Consider the following 20,389-nt stretch of genomic DNA (forward strand, 5'->3'; position numbering starts at 1 on the left):
GGCTTTTAAATATGGACCGCCTAGTGTTTAGGGACCTACATTTAGGGGCTTAGCCAAAATAGGTGACTACATTTAGGTGCTCAGCCCTTGTCAATTTTCAAAGGAACCAATTTAGGTTCCTAATTCCCTAAGTTAATCACATACATCTTTTGAAAATTGATCCCCATATGTTTGTCCACATAAGGTCAATATTCAAAAGCCATTTAGATGTATAACTGAAAATGTATCCATATAAATAGCTAAACCTGCACATTAAAAGACTTATGAAACTAAATTCTAGCTGGATAACTAGTTATCCGACTAAAATTTAGGGGCGTAAGTCGTGGGCATTCCAGGGTGGGCAGGAGGCGTTTCGGGAAGGAGTGGAGTTAGCCACATAAGATATTCGGAGTTAGCCGGTTAACTTATGCAGCCAACTCTGGTTGTTCCTCCAACCTGTCCTAAAGTTAGCCACATAAACATGTGCAGCTAACTTTAAGATAGCTGGGTATATTCAGCGGTGCAACCATGCCACTGAATATACCCTACTAGTTAGCCAGATAAGTTTATCCAGCTAACTAGCTGAACAGCTCACTTGCTGAATATTGCCCCCACATATATTTTTCTATGTACTTAGTAAGGTATATTTTGCTTATGTACCAAGTATATTCTTTACAGATCCAAGGAAATGGGTCTTCTCTCTCAAGACCTCCGCTTGTCTGAGAGAGTGCCTGGCAATGTACTAAATTGGACACTCTATAACCTAACTAGAATTAGCCAGACCCAGACATTTATATAGCCAGAGGATGGGGATCATGGCAATTCTTCCTAGATTACATCACTCCACAACTCAGCTTCCTAACTGCTCCTAAAATGTGCTTCTCACATACCCCCCAATTCATGGTCCTCCCCACTCATTCAACTCTCCCACTCCCCAGGCAATCACATTCCCTTACATACCTTCTTTGGCTATTGACATTTACATTTTCTAATGGGATCTCATAAGGAGCTTAATGCCAATACACCAGCTCTTCTTATTGATTCAAGCAGGAGGATAATGAATGAAATATTTACTTTTGATAGATTTTTTTAAAATTTTGTTAATGTAACCTTTATCAAAGATGACAGTTGATGCTACTACTTACAGCTTTCTAATGTGTGCTAATTCAACTGCTTTGTCTATTTGCTACCCTGCATTTGTTAAGCAAAACCTTTTGTTGCTGCAGCTGAAGTTACATTGGACTGTATGGCATGTGTCAGCATGTGTTTATTCTCTGCTCTCTGTAGCACTTTAGATTTGGTTGGCTATCGAGTTTATTCCAGGTCATGTGAGCAAAATAAGCAAGAGTAGAGGTGGCAGTGGAGATTTTGGAGATTTTGGAGATTTAAGGAAGGGAAATTAACTCTGAAGCTTTCCATTCCAGTTTTTATTCTTTAAAATGCTAATGGAGTGTGAGCTCTTGCTCTTAGGGTTTGTCTCTGGAAGAAATAACCCTAGCCTGGAGTCCAAGGACCTAGAAAGTAATCTTCCCATTCCTTGGGAATGAACCGCACCTGAAGCCCCATTCAGAGTGAGGACATGGGATGGGAAGTTGTACATGAAAAACTTAAGGAATATTGTGTATCATTACAGGTTGGCCTCAAATCCTCTATTTTAAACCAGATAACCTAATTTGCCTCTCCCCATTGGCTGTTAAAATGTTTTGTTTTGTTTTTTTTTAAATCTAGTGTAGCAATCAGTGCTTATGCATATATAATATTGTACTGAATGTGACAAGAAAAAAACCTTCAATTTGTCTTTAGGTTTAATTATGTGTTCATTTTTAGCTTCTTGTTAGTTGAAGGAAAGGAATCTTTATATATGAGTACCTATACCATTACTAGCAAAGTATGGTCTTTATTTTCTGGTAGCAATGGGTATCTTCTAGAAATGGGAAGTTGAAGGGAAGTTAGTGGTCTTGATGACTGGTAGGAGAGTCCATCCCCTAAAGGGTGGATCAGTAGTCTGGAGTAGTATAGGTAACTCAAGGAGTCACTGGGAGGAGTCTTCAGCGAGGGAGCTCAAGAGAGGCAGCATAGGAGCTGTTCTCTGCCCAAGCTCCAGTGAGGGAAAGGATAATAGTAGCTGTTTCTTTTCCTTGGGGACTGTGCTACCTGTTATGCTGCCCTGTACAAAAAATTACTGTGCTGCCCCCCCCCACCCCGATTCTAATGGAGCCTTTTATGTGCTTCTCTTTTTTTTCTCAAAGATAACTTTGACTGTCTTAACACGGTTTATAGTTGCATTTGGGTTAGAGTAAGGTTACCAGAATTCTAGTTGGTAAATCTGGGACACTTGTTCATAGTAATACTATTAGTGATCAAGCAGTTCATTTGGGGGTAAGGGGGATGTTGTCTGGCCTCTCCCTATGGAATAATTGTAGCAATCTACTCCCAAAATATACCTATAACCTCTTTTTAGTGGGTAGGCTGTATCCTAAAGGCCACAAAAGAATTTATAAATCTCAGGGCTAAATCCACTTGTCACTCTTTCCCAATCTTCTTGTCCCAAGGAGTGAGTTATTGTCTCATGGGGGCTGGGGGAGGGGGAGATATCTTTCAAGGCCCAGGGTAGAATCCCTTCTATGTGTGTTACTAAAGCTCTTCAGGGCTGCTAAACTGACAAAACAGGAGATGGACTCACTGGATGGGTGTTCAAAATAAAGTTTACTGTGGTTGATTGCAAATGTATTAAGATGCATAAATAAAGCAGTACCTAGTTACATTCAGGTTTTTGAGCCATAGGAGAGTATAGGTTTAAGGTGTCGCTACCTTTGTGAAGGTACTCCTCAATACCAGGAGCTTGGAACTTGTTTATTCTCTATGGGATAGAATGATAATTGTCCTAAGTTGTGTGGGGTGTCCTAACAGTGATGGATGTTCCCTTTCCCACAGTACCTGAGCTCCAAATGGTACCTCTGAACTCCAACCTGGCTGTGTCCTGTAACCCAGGGGTGGAAACTCTGTTGGGAGTTTCTAGATGTTCTTCTCCTCTCCTCTTCTCTCCTCTTTTCTCCCTTGAATTCCTCTTCAACTCCTGTATTGGAATTCTTGTATAGCGTTTTAATGTATCTTAATGTACTGGCCTATTTTTAACTATAACTCATTATGGAGGTCATTATCAAAATGCGATAAGGCATTTTCGCATGCGAAAATGTGTTTAATGAATGTGATGCAAATTCAGAAAATAGGAGGAGTGTGGGCTGGATTAGCCTGTCTGCAAAGAGCTATTGCACAGCCATAATGCTGATTTTAACTACACCTCTTTGGATTGTGTGGTAAGGTTTCATTGCCATCTCCTGTAAGTCCTATTTGTGAATTGAGAGAGAGAGAGAGAGAGAGAGAAACAAACCTTTTCTGTTGGAAAGAAATCAGTAGAACCAAAGGTCACGAAATGAAACTCCAGGAAGGATGACTTAGAACCAACGTCAGGAAATATTTAATCACAGAGAGGGTGGTGGATGCTTGGAATGCCCTTTTGGAGGAGGTGGGATAGAGAAAAACAGTGAAAGATTTCAAAGAGGCATAGGATAAACACTGTGGATCCCTAAAGGCTAGAGGATGGATGAGGAAAAAAGTGCATGGGGTAACATGCTGGTGTGGCGGTTACTACCCTTAAACAAGCCTTCATACCGTTGATGCAACTCCATTATTGCTCTGTGCTTCAATGGCAGGGGGAAAAGAGGAAAAGGGGAATTAGATTCAGAGAGCAACCAACAAGGACATTGAATTTTATGGTACGGGAAAACAAATAAGCATGAGGGTAACTTGCTGATGTGGCTGTTCCTACCCTTAACCAATAAGTCTGATACTTTTGATACAACTCCAACATTGCTCTCTGCTTCAACAGCAAGAGGTAATGGGGAATTGGACTCAGACAGCAACCAACAAGGGCCCTGACTTTGATGGTCTAGGAAACTGATAAGTATGGGGGTGACTTGTACGACAAGGCAGATGCTACCATAAGCTTACTGGGCAAACAGGATGGACCATTTGGTTCTTTTCTGCCATCATTTCTATTTTTCTATGTTATGTGACCATCGAGTCTGATGACATCACTTCCTCCAGTGTATAAGTTCATCCGGGTTCTTTTGTGTATTAATAAAAGTTTATGAATATCCATCCAGAGCCTAGCCTGCATCTATTCTTTGCCTGTTCTGACCTCTCATGCTGCCACAGTGCTGTATTCTGCATAACAAAGCTGCACAGCGAGGTATACCAACATCTGAGGAGGAGACAAGAGAAGAAAGTGAGAAAGAGTCTGATGCAGAGCCACAGGTAACAAGATACACAAACTCCAGCTGCTGCCATTTCTCAAAGAAATAGATTGACAACAGAAATATTTAGAACATAAAAGGTATATCCTAATTTACTGATTCAGTGAAGGTGCAAAATGTAAACATTTAATGGACAAGGTGGTGTCTAGCATGCTTTTTCAGCCCCTCTGCCATTCTCTTCCCAAAAATTGCCACCTTAACCCCACCAGTGAGCTCCTTAGAGGGACACATTCAGAAGTCATGCTACCTTCGTGGGGTTCTTCTGTCACCACATCATCCTGTAAGGTGGGGAGGCCAGAGGTCATATTTTCACTCTCTGACATTCTAACCAGAGAAGCAGGTAGCTGGGTTGGGCACACCTACAAATGTGAGGATACAGTAGAAGAGGACAGGAAGGCTCATCTGCATATTGCTCCCAGCATCCCCCAGGAGAGGCATCCAGAGATCACTGCAAGCGATCCAGGGATTGAATTCCACAGCCCCAGCTTGCATAGACCATGCATCTTTTGCAGTAGAAGAGGACCGGAAGACTCATCTGCATACTGCTGCCAGCATCCCCCCCCCACTCTCTCATCTCCCATGTTCTCTCTCATACCCTTCTGCTCACTCCCCCGCTCTCTCACCCCCCTGCTCTCTCTCTTACCCTCCCCTCTCTCACACCCCTCTCCCTGCTCTTTCACCTCCCCTCCCCTTACTCACACCCCTCCCCTCTCCTCTCTCACACCCCCTTCCCTGCACCCCCTCCCCCTCTCCTCCCTCTCACCCCTTCCCCTTTCTCACACCCCCTCCTCTCACACACACACATTCACTCTCACTGGGGCCTTCATCTTCGCTGCGAACGGCGTGCCGGGGCCTTCATCTTCGTGCACTCCGTTTGTGGCATGCCGAGGTCTCCTCTGCCATTTTCTGCACAGAATTTGGCAATCCTGCGCAAATTCTGCACTCCGCAATAGCGCAGAATTCCACCAGGACTAAAGATGGTAGTTTTAAATACTGTCTATACCTCATGCAAACTTCTAACCTTTTAGTTAACGTTTTAATTTTTTTTTCTAATTTCCCCATTCTACCATAGTCTTTCTTTTAAAACTTATATGCTACTGCAGTAGGTTTACTTAATGTCCTCCCTCTAGTAATTATGTGAAATTTGATTACATTATGATCAATATCATAATGTAAAAAAACCCAAGAACTACGTCACAAAGAAAACAAATGGCGCAAAGCCCCTTCCCCATCTACTCTATCATCATACAAAGGAACCTTACATCTTTACAGGACATCAATTCTAAAATCAAAAAGAGAATACTACGCCAATAGAATCCATGATCTCCAATATGATGCAAAGGCTCTCTTTTCATATGTTTCACAAATCACAAAGTCACTACCACCGTCGATACCTGACGAACAGGCTCAATCCAAGGCAAACGAGCAACCCTTATTCTTTCAGCAGAAGATTTCAAACACGCTCGCACTCCTTCCAACCAAGACCAACCCCCTCGCTTTATTCACCAACACCCACATGCTTAAGGGAGCCAAATTCGACCACTTCGAATTAACCTCCACTAAAGAAATCGAATCCATTCTTAAGAGGCAGAAACCATCCAGGCACCCAACAGACAACATACCTTCCAAGCTACTGCTACTTATCCCAAACTCAATCTCTGGACCCCTGACCAACATCATAAACTGCTGCTTAACCCAAGGAATGTACCCAGACAGTCTAAAAAAAGCTTCCCTTAAACCCCTCCTTAAGAAACATAATTTAGACCCTAGCGAACTAGCTAATTTCCGCCCCATCTCGAATCTACCATTCTTAGCCAAACTTACAGAGAAACTGGTTAACATACAGCTTTCAGATTATTTAGAAGATCACAATATACTTTACCCTTCCCAATATGGTTTCCGCAAATCACACAACACAGAAACTCTGCTCATCTCACTAACAGACCATATTATTATGGGACTAGACAAAGGACACTCCTTTCTTCTAATCCTCCTAGACATCTCAGCGGCTTTCGACACAGTCAACCACTCCATCCTCCTGAATCGCCTATCAGACATAGGCATATCCGGATCAGTCCACAACTGGTTCAAGTCTTTCCTTAGTAACAGAAGCTTTAAGGTCAAGATCAACAATAAAGAATCACCGTTGACAAATTCTTCTCTTGGCGTACCCCAAGGATCCTCCCTGTCTCCCACCCTTTTCAATATCTACCTCCTCCCCCTTTGCCAACTCTTAACAAATCTCAACCTTATTCACTACATTTATGCAGACGATGTTCAGATTCTGATTCCCATAACAGAATCCATTCCCAAATCTCTCTCGCTCTGGAACAACTGCCTACAATCTATCACTAGCCTCCTCAACAGTCTAAATTTGGTCCTCAATGCCGCTAAGACTGAACTCCTCTTCATTTCCTCCAACCAAGACAACCTCCTGTCACAGACCCACCACAACTACCTTCTCACCCATACTCATGTAAGAGATCTTGGGGTAATACTCGACAACCGCCTTAATCTAAAGAATATGATCAACACCATAACCAAAGATTGCTTCCACAGACTACAGGTGTTAAAAAGTCTCAAACCTCTCCTATATTTCCATGACTTTAGGACAGTTCTTCAATCCTTGATATTTGCCAAAATAGACTACTGCAGCGCTCTACTCACCGGCCTTCCCAGCTCAACTACCAAGCCACTACAGATGATACAGAACGCTGCGGCCAGAATTTTAACCAGCACCAACCGGAGAGAACATATTACGCCCATCCTCCGAAACCTACACTGGTTACCAGTCAACCACAGAGTCCTACACAAATCACTAACTTTAATACACAAATCCATCCATAATCACCTTCATCTCGACCTTGAAATCCCTTTCAAACTCCATACTTCCAACAGACCAATGAGAGAAATCTACAAAGGAGCGCTACAAGCCCCTCCAACCAAAGCCACGCGCCTCATCTCGACCAGGGACCGAGCTTTTTCGACAGCAGGCCCAGCCATCTGGAACAACCTCCCCGCAGAACTCAGGCTGGAACCTTGCCTCCTAACATTTAAGAAAAAACTCAAAACTTGGCTGTTCCGCCAAGCCTTCCCGGATCCCTCGGACACACATTAGATGATTAATCTGCTCACGAGCAATGGAACTCCGCTCCTCCTCTAAGTACTTCATTTACATTAGCACTCCCTCTAATAATTTATCTAACACTAGACCGGATTCCATTATGACTCTCTTGTTCTTAATTTAATGCCCTCTTCGGGCCTTTCCTTCCAGCTGTTTAAGCTTCCAAGTTTACAGTCCTCGTTAAATGTAACTTTTGTTTCTCTGATTATAAAAAAGTTGTTCCATCCGTTACAGTTATATATCCCTGTTCAATGTAAACCGATCTGATATGGTATTTAACCATGAAGGTCGGTATAGAAAAATGCTAAAATAAATACATAAATAAATAAAATATTGTTAAATAGCCCTACCACAGCTTGTGGGCTTTGCACCAAGTTTCGCTTTGAAACTTGTCATGTGTACCAAAGACCTTGTAGTCATTTGCACCTGCTTTTTCTGTGGGTAAATATTTTCTGGAAACATATGCATGTAGAGTTGACAATGTGATCTGTGTGCAGACTTCCTCCCCCAATCTAAACAAGTGCCAGGAACCCCTCAACTCAGTGCAGTGAAAAATACTTACAATTGTCAGAGCAGACTTAGCTGCACTGAGGACTGACAAATTTTAGGCAGCCAATTAATGCAGGTGCCTGGTATTGTCATTTAAAATAATGAGAGGTTGTTGTCCTCCTAACAGGTCGATACAGTAAGGTCGAGGTAGAAACAGTGAGGTAGTGTCAGGCGCACCCTTCCGCCCCGCACGCACAGTTCTCTTCACTAACTCCCCGATACTCTCCTCTAATCGCATGCAAATGCATGCCGCGGCTTTAAAGCGGTAGGGAAGGGTTATGCCCGCGTAACCCATTTTACTGTATAGGCGCTTAATACAGCGCCTATACAGTAACCTGGGTGCGCTGGTACCTGTCATTTCAAATGACATTTGAAATGACAGGCACCAGGAAGTGTAAAAATCAAAAATTTTAAATACCTGTCGGAGGGCCGCGTGGGTCCAGGCGGCCGGCGGGATCCAGGGGGCCGGTGGTCGCGTGTTAAATCTAGGCCGCGGGCGGGTGGGCGCCTGTTCCGGGCGGCGGGTGGACGCGCGTTAGTTTCAGACGGCTGCGTGGGTCCAGGCGGCCGGCGGCGGCGGGAGCCGGGTGGTCGCGTGTTAAATCTAGGCCGCGGGCGGGTGGGTGCCTGTTCCAGGCGGCAGCGGCAGGACACGCGTTAGTTCGAGACGGCCGGCAGCCCCCACCGGCAGTGAATGAATGCGCGCCTGTGCGGACCCGGCCTAGATTTAACACGCGACCACCCGCCGCCCGTCTCGAACTAACGTGTGTCCCCCCGCTGCCGCTGCCGCCGCCACCTGGAACAGGCGCCCACCCGCCCACGGCCTAGATTTAACACGCGACCACCCGGCTCCCGCCGCCGCCGCCTGTACCTACGCGGCCCTCCGACAGGTATTTAAAATTTTTTATTTTTTCTTCTGACAGGTTTTATGTGTCCCACATCATTACATTTTCTCGATCATCTCTGTATCGCTTTTTTTTTAAATTGTGTTTTATTGTTTTTGAGTGTCTTAAGCGGTGTCGATGGATTTGTTACTAGACTCACAGTCCTAACTCCTACTAGGGGGAGGCGGTAAACTAAGACGTTACGGCCGCGGCAAAACAGTGCGTTACTAATGAGAGAACCTGAGTGCCCGTTACGGTATTGGAGGGGAATAGCTAATTCCTTCATTATACAGCTAATTCGTTCATTTACATGCCGGGTGCGGGAAGGGTTACGCGTCTGTTTTAAGAAGCGCTACGGACGCGCAAAACTGGAGACTGTATCGCTGGTTTGCCTTACGCGTCCGAATTGTGCGCAGCGAGCTCGTTACAGACGAGAAATCTTCAACTGAACTTTACTGTATCGAGCTGTTAAATGGGAAGTTAAAATAGTACTGCAGTGGAAGAGTGCACTGGTTGTACAGAAATGTAAATTACAACTTCCCGCAGTAAAGGCCTTCCGTCATATCCCATTGCAGAATCAAGCCTTTTCTGCTGCCATTCCTTCATTGTGGAATAGTTTACCACCTCAGCTTAGAGATAAAAACAGTTTGTTACATTTTAGAAGGGTCTAAAGTCGTGGCTAATGTCCTTGCCTGGGAAAATTCAGGTTTGCCTGACAAGTGTTCGGTAGAGTCACGGGCTGAGTTTTAAATATTGTCATTGTTTGTTTGCCATATATTATGTATATTTATGTAATATGAAGTACTGATAATTTTGTATACTTGATTTTTTTTGTGCATCACTTTGAGCAATTTTTTTTATCTGGAAAGCAATCGATAAATATCAATAAATTAAATAAAATTAAATGCTTTTTTTTTTTTTTTTATAAATTTATTTATTGATTTTCAGAGGAGAAATTACAACCATAACAATGAACACAAGGAATGGCATGTTGCGTATAGCCAGTATAACAATCCACAGCATAGAATGCAAACCATGCGAACATCGAACAGGAAACATTAAACATTAAACATCGTATATGCGTTCTTCCATATATTATCCCTCCCCCCCCGCCCCACCCTATCCCCCCCTTCCTTTGTCTAATACAACTGACAGGTCTATCCAGTACCGAGCGGTAGGAAGAGCTGCGTTAGTGCCCGGCGCACCGTGGTTGCCGCACGCACAGTGCAGCTCACCTACCGCTCGATCCTGAACTATAATTTCATGCAAATGTAAACCGCGTCTAAGAAGGGTCCGTGAAGCGTTAGGCCGTGCAACCCATTTCTACTGGATAGAGCGCCTATACAGTATCCTGGGTGCGCTGGGCCCTAACGCTTCACGCCACGCTGGTATCTGTCATTTCAATGTCATTTGAAATGACAGATACCAGGAAGTCGGGACTGCCAGTCCCCCCTCCCCTCCTCCCGAAGCAGGGCGCGAAAAGCAGCCTTGCTCCGGGAGGAGGGGAGAAGGGACTGGCAGTACGAAGCGGCGAAGCGACTTACTTTTTGCAGCCCCCATCGGACCTCTCCTGCCTCCCGCTGCGCGACTTACTTTTTTTTGCAGCCCTCCGGCCATCAGCAGGAACGGATTGTGGCTCCCCTGCCTCCCGGCGAAGATGGACGCCTGCACGGGGGAAAGCGGCCCCTGTGCGTGCAATTGGCGCTCAAGACGTGACGTCAGCCACGATCCGTTCCTGCTGATGGCCGGAGGGCTGCAAAAAAAGTAAGTTCGCGCAGCGGGAGGCAGGAGAGGTCCGATGGGGGCTGCAAAAAGTAAGTTGCTTCGCCGCTTCACACTGTCAGTGTCTCTTCTTCCCTCCTCCCGAAGCAGGGCGCGAAAAGCAGCCTTGCTCCGGGAGGAGGGAAGAAGGGGCTGGCAGTACGAAGTGGCGAAGCGACTTACTTTTTGCAGCCCCCTCCGGACATCGGAGGGGGCTGCTGCAACATTTTTTTTGCTTTTTTTTTTTGCTTCGGGAGGAGGGGAGAGGACTGGGGCTGCCCCGGAGACCGGCACCCATGATCGCGGCCGGGGCAGGTGAGCGGGGGCTGGGGGAAAGCTTGCCGCCTACCCTTACCCCTGCCTCTACCGCAGGGGTAAGGGTAGGCGGTAAGTAGCAGGTTAAACTCGCGACAAAACGGCAGGTAAGATAGCGATAGTCGGGGCGCGGGTTACGGGATGCTAGGGAATAGCTAATTCGCTCGTTTTGCATGCAATATACATGCCGCGTGCGGAAGGGGTTGCCCGGGGATTTTAGGACGCGGTAGGAGTAGGTTAAAGGGGATTCGGGATCGCAGGAAGGGCTAACGCGGCCGGAAAGTGAGTAGAATGCGGGTTAGGAGCGGGGTAAACGCGGCCGCACTTTACTGGATAGACCTGACAGTGAAGTGCTTTTCAAATATACATAGCCAGTATACGTTATAAATAATATCTTGGTATGATCTTATATTAAAGAAAGAAAGATATATAAGAAGAAAAAGAAATGTACACACAAGAAAGCAGCATCAATGTGCTCTTAAAAAAAAAAAAAAAGAAAAAGAAAAAGAACTTAACGTCCAAGACAAGTACGTGCAGTCCCAATAAAAAGAAGAAGAAGGTATCCTCACAAGTGTCTCTAGATTCTTGTATTCAAGTAATAGGACTCCTGACATATGAATCATTGTTCATGGATGTTGAGTGATAGGTGCTAAATAATTCATGAACGGAGACCAAATTGCAGATACCGTAGCAAAGTTTTTGCTGACGTATTACGTGCTGTCGCAAACTCAAGTGCGCAGAGGTGTATCATTTTTTTTAAACCAAACCTCATAATTCGGGGCTAGGTAGAGGTCCAAGTAAGTAGGATGACTTTTATCCCAATCAATGCCGCCTTCTTAATAGTAAGCCTTTGGATTTCTGCAAGACTTGCAGTGGGGGTGGGAGCACTCCAAAAGGCCAGAGTGTGGGGTCTAGTGGCAGGTCCAGGTAAAGTAGTTGGGAGCAAAACTCAGAAATGAGCTCCCAAAAGGAGTGTACTACAGCACAGTCCCAAAAACAGTGAAAGTAGGTTCCGACATCCATCATACATTTGAGGCACTTATCAGACGGTATGAGACGCATACGGGCTACCCTCAATGGGGGGAGATACACTTGCCACAAAAACTTATATTTAGTTTCCTTAAGTAATACGTTTCCAGTGATTAGGTGGATCTCTCTCATGGATCTCTGAAAGTTATCTAGCGTAATTGTACATTTCGACCATGACTTCAATTTAAGGAAAAGATTTCCTAGCAGCGATGGTTTAATAACAGCATATACTGATTTCATCAGCTGAGATATATTTATTTATTTATTTAACAATTTTATATACCGACCTTCATAGTAGATTACCATATCGGATCGGTTTACAGTTTAACAGAGGGAAAAAACTAGAGTAACAAATTCACGTAAACGAAAGATAACCAAAGCAGGAATAAGTCAAAGTTACAATCAACAGGGGGCGGGAACTTGGAAGCTTGCAACAAGCTGGAAAGAAGAAAAGGCCAGTAAAGTAATTTTACCGTAGAGTACAAGTTACAAACTTAAGAACGGTGCTTTAATCTGAACATAATCTGAAGATAACACTCATTAAAGATAAATACACATCATAAAAATATATTGCATATGATAAATATCCTTGATTTTACAAACTCTGCCTATATACTTGCTTAAATAAAACTGCTTTCGTTCTGTTCTTAAAATGCAGATCATCTGCCTCATCCAGTAATCATCTAACAAATTCCATAATTTTGGTCCAGCAATTGATAAAGGCCTGCTTCTCGTTTCCTCTAACCTCATTTGAGCCTTCAGTTTCTCCGAATTAAAGGCAAGGCAGAAAAAATACTCTTTGAAAGCTTCTTCAGTCTTCCCCAGGTTGGCCAGTGCTTGTCCTTTCCTTAAGTGACCCTTTAAGCAGAACGGCTGAAGCCTGCAGGCAGTTTCGGCATCGCACAACGCTTGGTCATAAGACTTCAAAAAAGAATTAATTTGAGACCGGTCGCTGTATAGTAAATGGTTATTCGGCGCTAAGCCGATCGCTTCGTTGTACTTGCGCAGGGCGGCCTGCCACTTCCTCTCCCGGGACAGAGTGCCGCTCCGTGTTGTGCCCATCTGTAGGATGCTCCTAATTTTTTGAGAGACTTGAAGTGAGTCCGTTGTAAGTCGGAGACCGCTAATGAAATGGCTCACTTGCTGAAAAGCATAATAGTCAGTGGAGGATAATGAATGGGCAGTTTGCAACTCCAAGAATGTAAGTCTTCTGCCAGTGGTCGCCTCAAAAAATTGATAAACATAAATCAGACCTCGGATGTGCCACATAGAAGAGGGTCCTTTATGAAGTCCCGGAGGAAATAGTGGATTCCCACAAAGTTGTGCAAGGGGAGTTATGTTCCCGGGATGCTGCATGATCTTGCAAAAGGAACTCCAGGCTAATCGGCATGTTCGAAGAAGAAGATGATGTTTAATGCGCGCCGGTACCATGGCGGAAGGTACCTGCACAAGATGGTTTAGAGCGGAGACACCATACCACTCCAGCAGGTATGAATAAGGGATATAGGTAGATGTAGATGTTAGGCAATCCTTGATATAATGCAGAGCACATGCTAAGTTATAGAAAGGTAAGTTCGGGCATCCCATGCTGCCTGCATGCACCGGAGCCATAAGGACCTCCATAGCCAAGCGTGTGCGCTTACCTCTCCAGAGGAAAAAACGAAGGTTGGTTTGGAATTTTTTATTATCGTATTTGGTAAGCCACAACGGTGTCATTTGCAGAACGTAGAGCCATTTGGGTAGGAGTATCATCTTAACTAAGTGTATCCTTCCTGTGAGGGAGAGCGGTAAGGCTTGCCATTGTTGAAGCTTTGAGATAGAGTGGTCCAGAAGAGGTTGAATATTGGCTTTATAGAGGAGTTGTATCCGGGTAGGTATCCTGATTCCCAGGTATTTAAGTTCTTTTGTGACCCAACGCAAAGGAAAGTCTCCGGGCCATGTCGTACGGACCGTGCCTGTAACATCTATAGCTTCAGATTTTTCTTGGTTTATTTTGAGACCCGCAAACCGCCCGTATTGATTCTGGATTCGGGGAACTTCCGGCAGGGAGTAATGCGGTTGGTAGCAAAACCAAAACGTCGTTCGCAAAGGCCGCTGTTTTGAAAAATATGATTAGGCCCCCCCAAAACCTTTAATATCGAACTCTGTTCCAGTTTACGTAGCAGGGGATCTATAGCAAGAATGTACAGGAGCGGGGATAGCGGGCAGCCCTGGCGCACTCCTCGTGTGATATGAATATCTTTGGAGAGGTAACCATTGGCTATGATGCGGGAGAGACTGGCGATGCATACAACAGCTGAATAAATTGAAGAGAAACTCCCCTGAAATTCCAAATCGCTGCAGAGTCGAAAAAAGATATGGCCATGCCACTCTGTCAAAGCCTTTTCAGAGTCAAACCCTATAGCAAGTGCAGGGAAGTTGCTGTGTTTGGCAGATTTCCATTGCGGTTATTAGCTTTAAGATGTTAGCGTGAGGAGAGCATCCTTTTACAAAACCCACTTGCTGAGAAGATATCAATGAGGGTAATAGAACATTCAATCTGTCAGCAAGCACCTTTGCCAGAATCTTAAGTCACAGTTCAATAATGAAATGGGACGGTACGATGAAGGGTGCAGCAGGTCTTTACCTGGTTAGGTAGGACTCTGATGTGTGTGAGGTAAAGAAGGATAGGAATTGGTCCTTGGAGAGAGCGGCGGTATAAAATGGGTTAATGGATCAGTTATTTGTTGCCTGGAGTATTTTGTAGAAGTCATAGGATAGGCCATCTGGGCCAGGTGATTTCCCTGTTTGGGTGACGGAGATAGCCTGGGAAATTTCAAAAGGCTGGAGTGGTCTGTTCAGAAAGGTTCTCTGGTTGGCATTAAGCTGCGGTATGGGCAAGTCTTGGAAGAACTGCTGTTCCTCTTCCTCATTTCTCTCATGATCCGGCGCGTAAAGATGTTCATAATATTGGCAGAAACATTCACAAATTTCCTTGGGATCATTCGTCGTGGTTCCAGTGGCCTGGGTCATGCTATTGATGAAGGTTTTTTTCCTTGCAGTATGGACTAAGTTTGCCATTAATTTGCCCGTTTTGTTTCCGAATTGAAAAAGCTGTTGTTCCCCTTTCAGAAGAAAAGATTGCGCCCTGGTATGTAAGAGAGTGTTAAGACTTCCCAAGACATGATAGTAGTCTTTCCGGTGATGCAAGGAAGGTGTTTGAATCAGCTTTTGTTTGCATTGCGCTAGTCTGTGTTCGAGCTCTATGATATTCTTATGGAGGTGTTTGTTACGTGCATGAACATAAGAGATGATATCTCCTCTTAAGACCGCCTTGCCAGCTTCCCAAAAGAGGTGAGGGTCTGATAGATGTTGCTGGTTGTTTACTGCATACTCCTTCCATTTCCCTTGTAGAAATTCTCGAAACTTATAGTCATCTTTGAGATAATTTGGAAATCTCCAAGTTCTCTCCGCTAAAGTAGGTAGTTTTGAAGCCAAAGTTATAGAGATTGGGGAGTGGTCCAAAATGGCCTGTGTTTCGATAGTTGCGTGTTGAATTCGAAAGAAGATGGATTGCGATATAAGGATATAGTCGATCCGCGATAAGGACATATGGGACCGAGAAACGTGAGTGAAGTCCTTTTCTGCAGGATGGAGTACACGCCATACGTCTAGTAGATGGAGACGCCGACAGATGTATGCTATCCCCTTCTTGGTCATAGTTGTGGTTCGGCTTTGCGGGGGATTGCGATCTATGGTAACATCATGTACATAGTTAAAATCCCCTAAGAGGAAAATCTGACCAAAAGTATGTGTAAGAAGTAGATTACATATCATGGTGAAAAAACTGTACAAATATTCATTTGGGGCGTAGATATTACAAATTGTGACTGGTATAGCATTCCAATGACCCGTAACTAAGATGAATCGCCCATTAGGGTCTGCAATGTTTTTAACAACTTGCTGTTTTACTGATCAGAATGGCAACTCCAGCTTTCCTGTTTACCGCTGCTGAATATATACACGAGCTAACCCAATCGCGGCAAAGTTTTTTGGCTCTCCTCGGAGGGTAAGATGGGTTTCTTGAATTCCTGCGATATCGGCATGCAGATGTTTAAGGTGGTTTAAAACTTTTTTCCGTTTGACAGGCGAGCCGAGGCGTTAACGTTCCAAGATATAAGCTTATTCATGGTGGCATGAAAAAAAAAGAGAATAATCTGGAGACAAGAACCATGAGGGCCAAATGAAAATTTGAGGTGGGGCTTTCCCAGCTGAGCCCCTCCTCTCTCAACCAGCAGGTGCCCGTGAGAGCGGGGGTAGGAAGGTCCTGCATCAGTGACATTGGCTGGAGATCACGACGTGGACAGGTGATGAAATACCCTCTTGTGAGGACTAAACCGGTGGCAGTGATACTGGTACGTTCAAACATAGAACAAAGGAAGTTTGACTTTCCCCTCCCCTCTTCCCCCCAAAAACCCCCAATCCCCTAGAGTCAGTAATAGAAAAGCCTCAGTCGTAGAGGCATAGAGGTCATTTGATTGTGTACAAGTGCTGTATCTCCATAAAGAGCAACGGAATGACATGAATAATTGAGATCCCTGGATCTCTGTGGCCAAAGAGCAAAAGAAAAAGAAGAAAAAACAGGAAGACCATCTATTGCTTGGAGGAGTCCCGGATGGGTGACATCACTGTCGTCCACTGAGCGTTAGCTGACTAGTGCAACAAACATGAAGAGAAACTAATTAAAAAAAAAAAAAAATTGTTGCGTGCAGTCAGATACCCAGTTCACATTCACAGAGCTGGGAACTAAAACCGTGGTCCTGCTGGTGCTCAGATAGTCTGGTGTCTGTCGCAATGGTGTATAGGATCGGCAGACTTTGCTTAAACATGAAGGAGTGAAAACTCTAAGCAGGCTCCTCAAAAGCTGGGTTGTGCTGGCTGAATTAAATGGTTGGCTGGTTAGAGTAAGCTATGAATTCAGAGGCTAATTCGGGGGTCTGAAAAATATGTTGTTTATCTTCATACCAGACCCTGAGTTTAGCAGGGTATTGGAGAGCAAATTTGATGTGCCTTTGGTTAAAGCTGAGAGCAAACTGGGGAAAAACCTTTGCGTAGCTCAGACACTCTCACTGAATAGTCTTGGAAGATGCGGATGGTATGCTTATCATGCAGGGAGACTTGTTTGCGACCAGTATGCCCTCCATATTTCAGTCTTATGTGCAAAACTGAGTATTTTAGCAATAACCAGGCGTGGTCTGGATGCCTCGGGCCTTTTTGCCCCCAATCTGTGTGCTCTTTCTACTTTGAAAACACCTTTAAGGTCTGGTAAATCCAGTGCCTCCGGGAGCCACTGCTCCAGTAATCTCCCTAAGCTTCTTTCTTCCAATCTTCAGGGAATCCTAGAATCTTAAATTAGCCCTCCCGCTCCCTATTTTCTAGGTCATCTACCTTCTCCAGAAGTTGGTTAATTAATTTCCCTTGCTTTTCAGTCTTAGTTTCAGCCCTAAGTTCATCATCCTCCAGGACCGAGATTCTCCCTCAGCATGGTCAATGCGGGGGTACTAACTCGGCCAGGGCAGTCTGGACCTCTCCCAGTTGTGTTTTTACCCCCTCTAATTTTTCATCAAGGGCCGCTTTGATAACTCTTGATCGCTGGCAGGGAAAGCCCCATAGTCGGGGAGTCCCCGCCGGGTTCGCTTGCAGCGGCCATTTTGGAATTGGGGCAGCGCGGTTTTTCTCTTTCTTTTTTCCCTGCTCTCGCTGCCATCGGGGGTGGAGTTTTGCTCATATATCGAATTATGGACATACAGACTTACTGTCCTCCTGTTTCTGAGCGTTGTGGGTCTCAATTAAGAGAAGGATTCGCGCTGATGGAGTACAGGCAGTCGGAGCTCCGGGTTTTCCCTGCCCGCCCAGGCTCATCACATCACGTGACCTCCCTAATGCTTTTTACCCATGTAAATTACTTTTGAAAATTGTCTCTCTCATGTCCTCATACAATGCCATAGACCCCAATTGATCTCTTGTCTTCTCTTGACTTCTTTGAAACAATTTTAGAAATGATAAGTAATAGCAGTAATTAGGGATTCTTTCTGCTTATTTCATGCTTTTGTAGTGGGAATTAGAACCCGTACAAATATTTTCCCTGTGGTCAACTTGGTATTTTGTAGAAAGGCTTTTTGTATATCCTGAACCTTCCTAATGTTTGGGCCATCCTATTTTGGGGATGGGTCTCCCTCTAATTACTGAGCACGTGCAGTAGTCAGAGGGAAGGAGAAAACCAGAGGGTTAGGAGACATTGAGAGAGTAAGGAGATCATCCCAGGATCTCATGGTAAGAGGAGATTTTTGAGTAGGTCCTCAAGGCCTAGTCTTTTTGGACATTAAGAGTTTTTGAGAAGATTGAAGTAGATTTTGGATACTTTAGATTAGCTCCCGACTTTGAGGGAGGACCCTCTTGAAGGAAGGGCTGAATCCCTGTTTTGCATCTTGTATCCAGCAAAGCGTAAGACAGATTGAGGTTTTTGGAGTTTTTGAGCAGTTTGATAAGTATTTTGGAGATTCCTACATATTTTTAAATTGGGGGGAAAGTTTTTCCATCACCCCTGGTGTATGTTGGAACTGGAGGAGAATTTACCTACCCTTATGGGGAAGGCATTTTTTGAACCAGGGCACAGTGAGAAAAGAGGTTCACCAAAAACGGCCCTATGGATAGAGAAAATCTATTTTTTCTTGATTTGCATTTTTCTTCTCTTACTTATGATTCTTGGAAACATAGCCAGGATATAATTTTTTAAGCTTAAGTAAACATTATTATTTGATCACCATTCTTGGACTCTGAGCTTTTTATTTAAGTATGCCCTTTTAGATCAATTGGACCCCCTCGCTGTGAGTATCAAATTAAGTTTGAGAGTACTATGCAGCTTGGTGACCCCACCAACAGCACCTAGGGCCCTGGAGGCTTAGGTCTCCTCCCCCCCCAGAGATCCCTGATCTCCAGGAGGTCTGGGATAGTAAAGACAACCCTGGGACTTTGCTATGGCCCCTACATCAGGTACCTTTCCACCGGAGAGGGGGTTACAGTTTGTTGAATTCTGTTACTGTTTTTGCTTCACACCTCCCCATTAAACAAATGAAATGCAGAAGCTTGCAGACAGAAGAATTAGGTATGAGTCTTGAGTCAGAAATGAAGACAAGACAGGGAATTAGGATTGAGGAACTTCGGATCCTGGAAAAGAATGTCAGAATGGGAGATTATTGTTGCAGAATTTAAACACATAAACTGCCTTGCAAATATTGTGAAATGCATATTCATCATGAGTCTTTAATATTAAAGTACTAGCCCAGCTTGAAAAATGAGTTACCCATGAGGAAGGCAATAAATAAAAGCACTATGCTTCATCTAACAGCCTTAGAATATACCATAAAGAGAGAATCCAAGGCTGGAAAAGAACTCAGAACAAAAGAAATGGTCAGGTTGCAAGCAAGAGGAAGGAAATACATCATTCAGGGTAAACCAGTAGAATTAAGTGATTAATTTAATACTTAGAGGGAAAGTATCAAAAGGAAAGTCTGTGCTGAGATGAAGAGGAAGCATGAAACACAACAGAGATAATTTAACCATTGTGCATTGTCATGTCTTGCTCTGAATCCAGGTTAGTAATACAAGGGAGGTAATCGAAGAGATGTCAGCTTTTATTATTCTTTTCTTTGTCATTCTTATTGTTGGGGGGCACTTTTCTAGCCTCTTCTTAACGTTGTAAAATATGTAACCAGGAAATATTACTGTTAAATGATATTTTGTGAAAATCCTCTTATATTTTGTTATACTGAAAATGTTCAGAAATCATTTTTGCCAACAGATGGGAGCAAATCTAAAGCGTAATTTTGGCCCCAGTAACATACTGTTATAGCTGAGTTCTGTCATCTTGTTGGATGCAGCCCATTAACCAAGATATTGGGCAGAATAGTAGTACACAATGCACCCACACTGTGTTTGGTTTTCATAAATCCTATCCAAAAAGAGGCCCACTTCCTTTATTGACCTAGGAAATTAGAGTACACATTTTGGGTGTGCCATGTCTCTTGCTTTGGGGCTATTGAATATGAAGCCACTTGCAGATTGTTATGGATCCATTCTTTCCCCTGTTAATTCACCTATGTAAGTCCTCCCCTGCGCATATAACTTTGAAAGATTTTTTTATGGCTTTTGAATAATATCCTGTACCAGAACCATTATCATATTTGTAATCTGTCTGATGCTCTTTTCTGTGGAACTCTGTGTTCTATGTAAATAATGTAGGATGACTTTCAATTAGTTTCAGTTTACAGTTGCTGAACAGATGGTTAGATGACAGAATGACAGTAAGTAAAGAGGAAGATGTATGTAGTACAAGCTACTTAGAATGACTTTATTTCTTTAGCTGTCCATTTTCCACTTAAAATGTCAGGTTA

The sequence above is a fragment of the Rhinatrema bivittatum genome, chromosome 1 (assembly GCF_901001135.1).
Source record: "Rhinatrema bivittatum chromosome 1, aRhiBiv1.1, whole genome shotgun sequence".
Lineage (NCBI taxonomy): Eukaryota > Metazoa > Chordata > Amphibia > Gymnophiona > Rhinatrematidae > Rhinatrema > Rhinatrema bivittatum.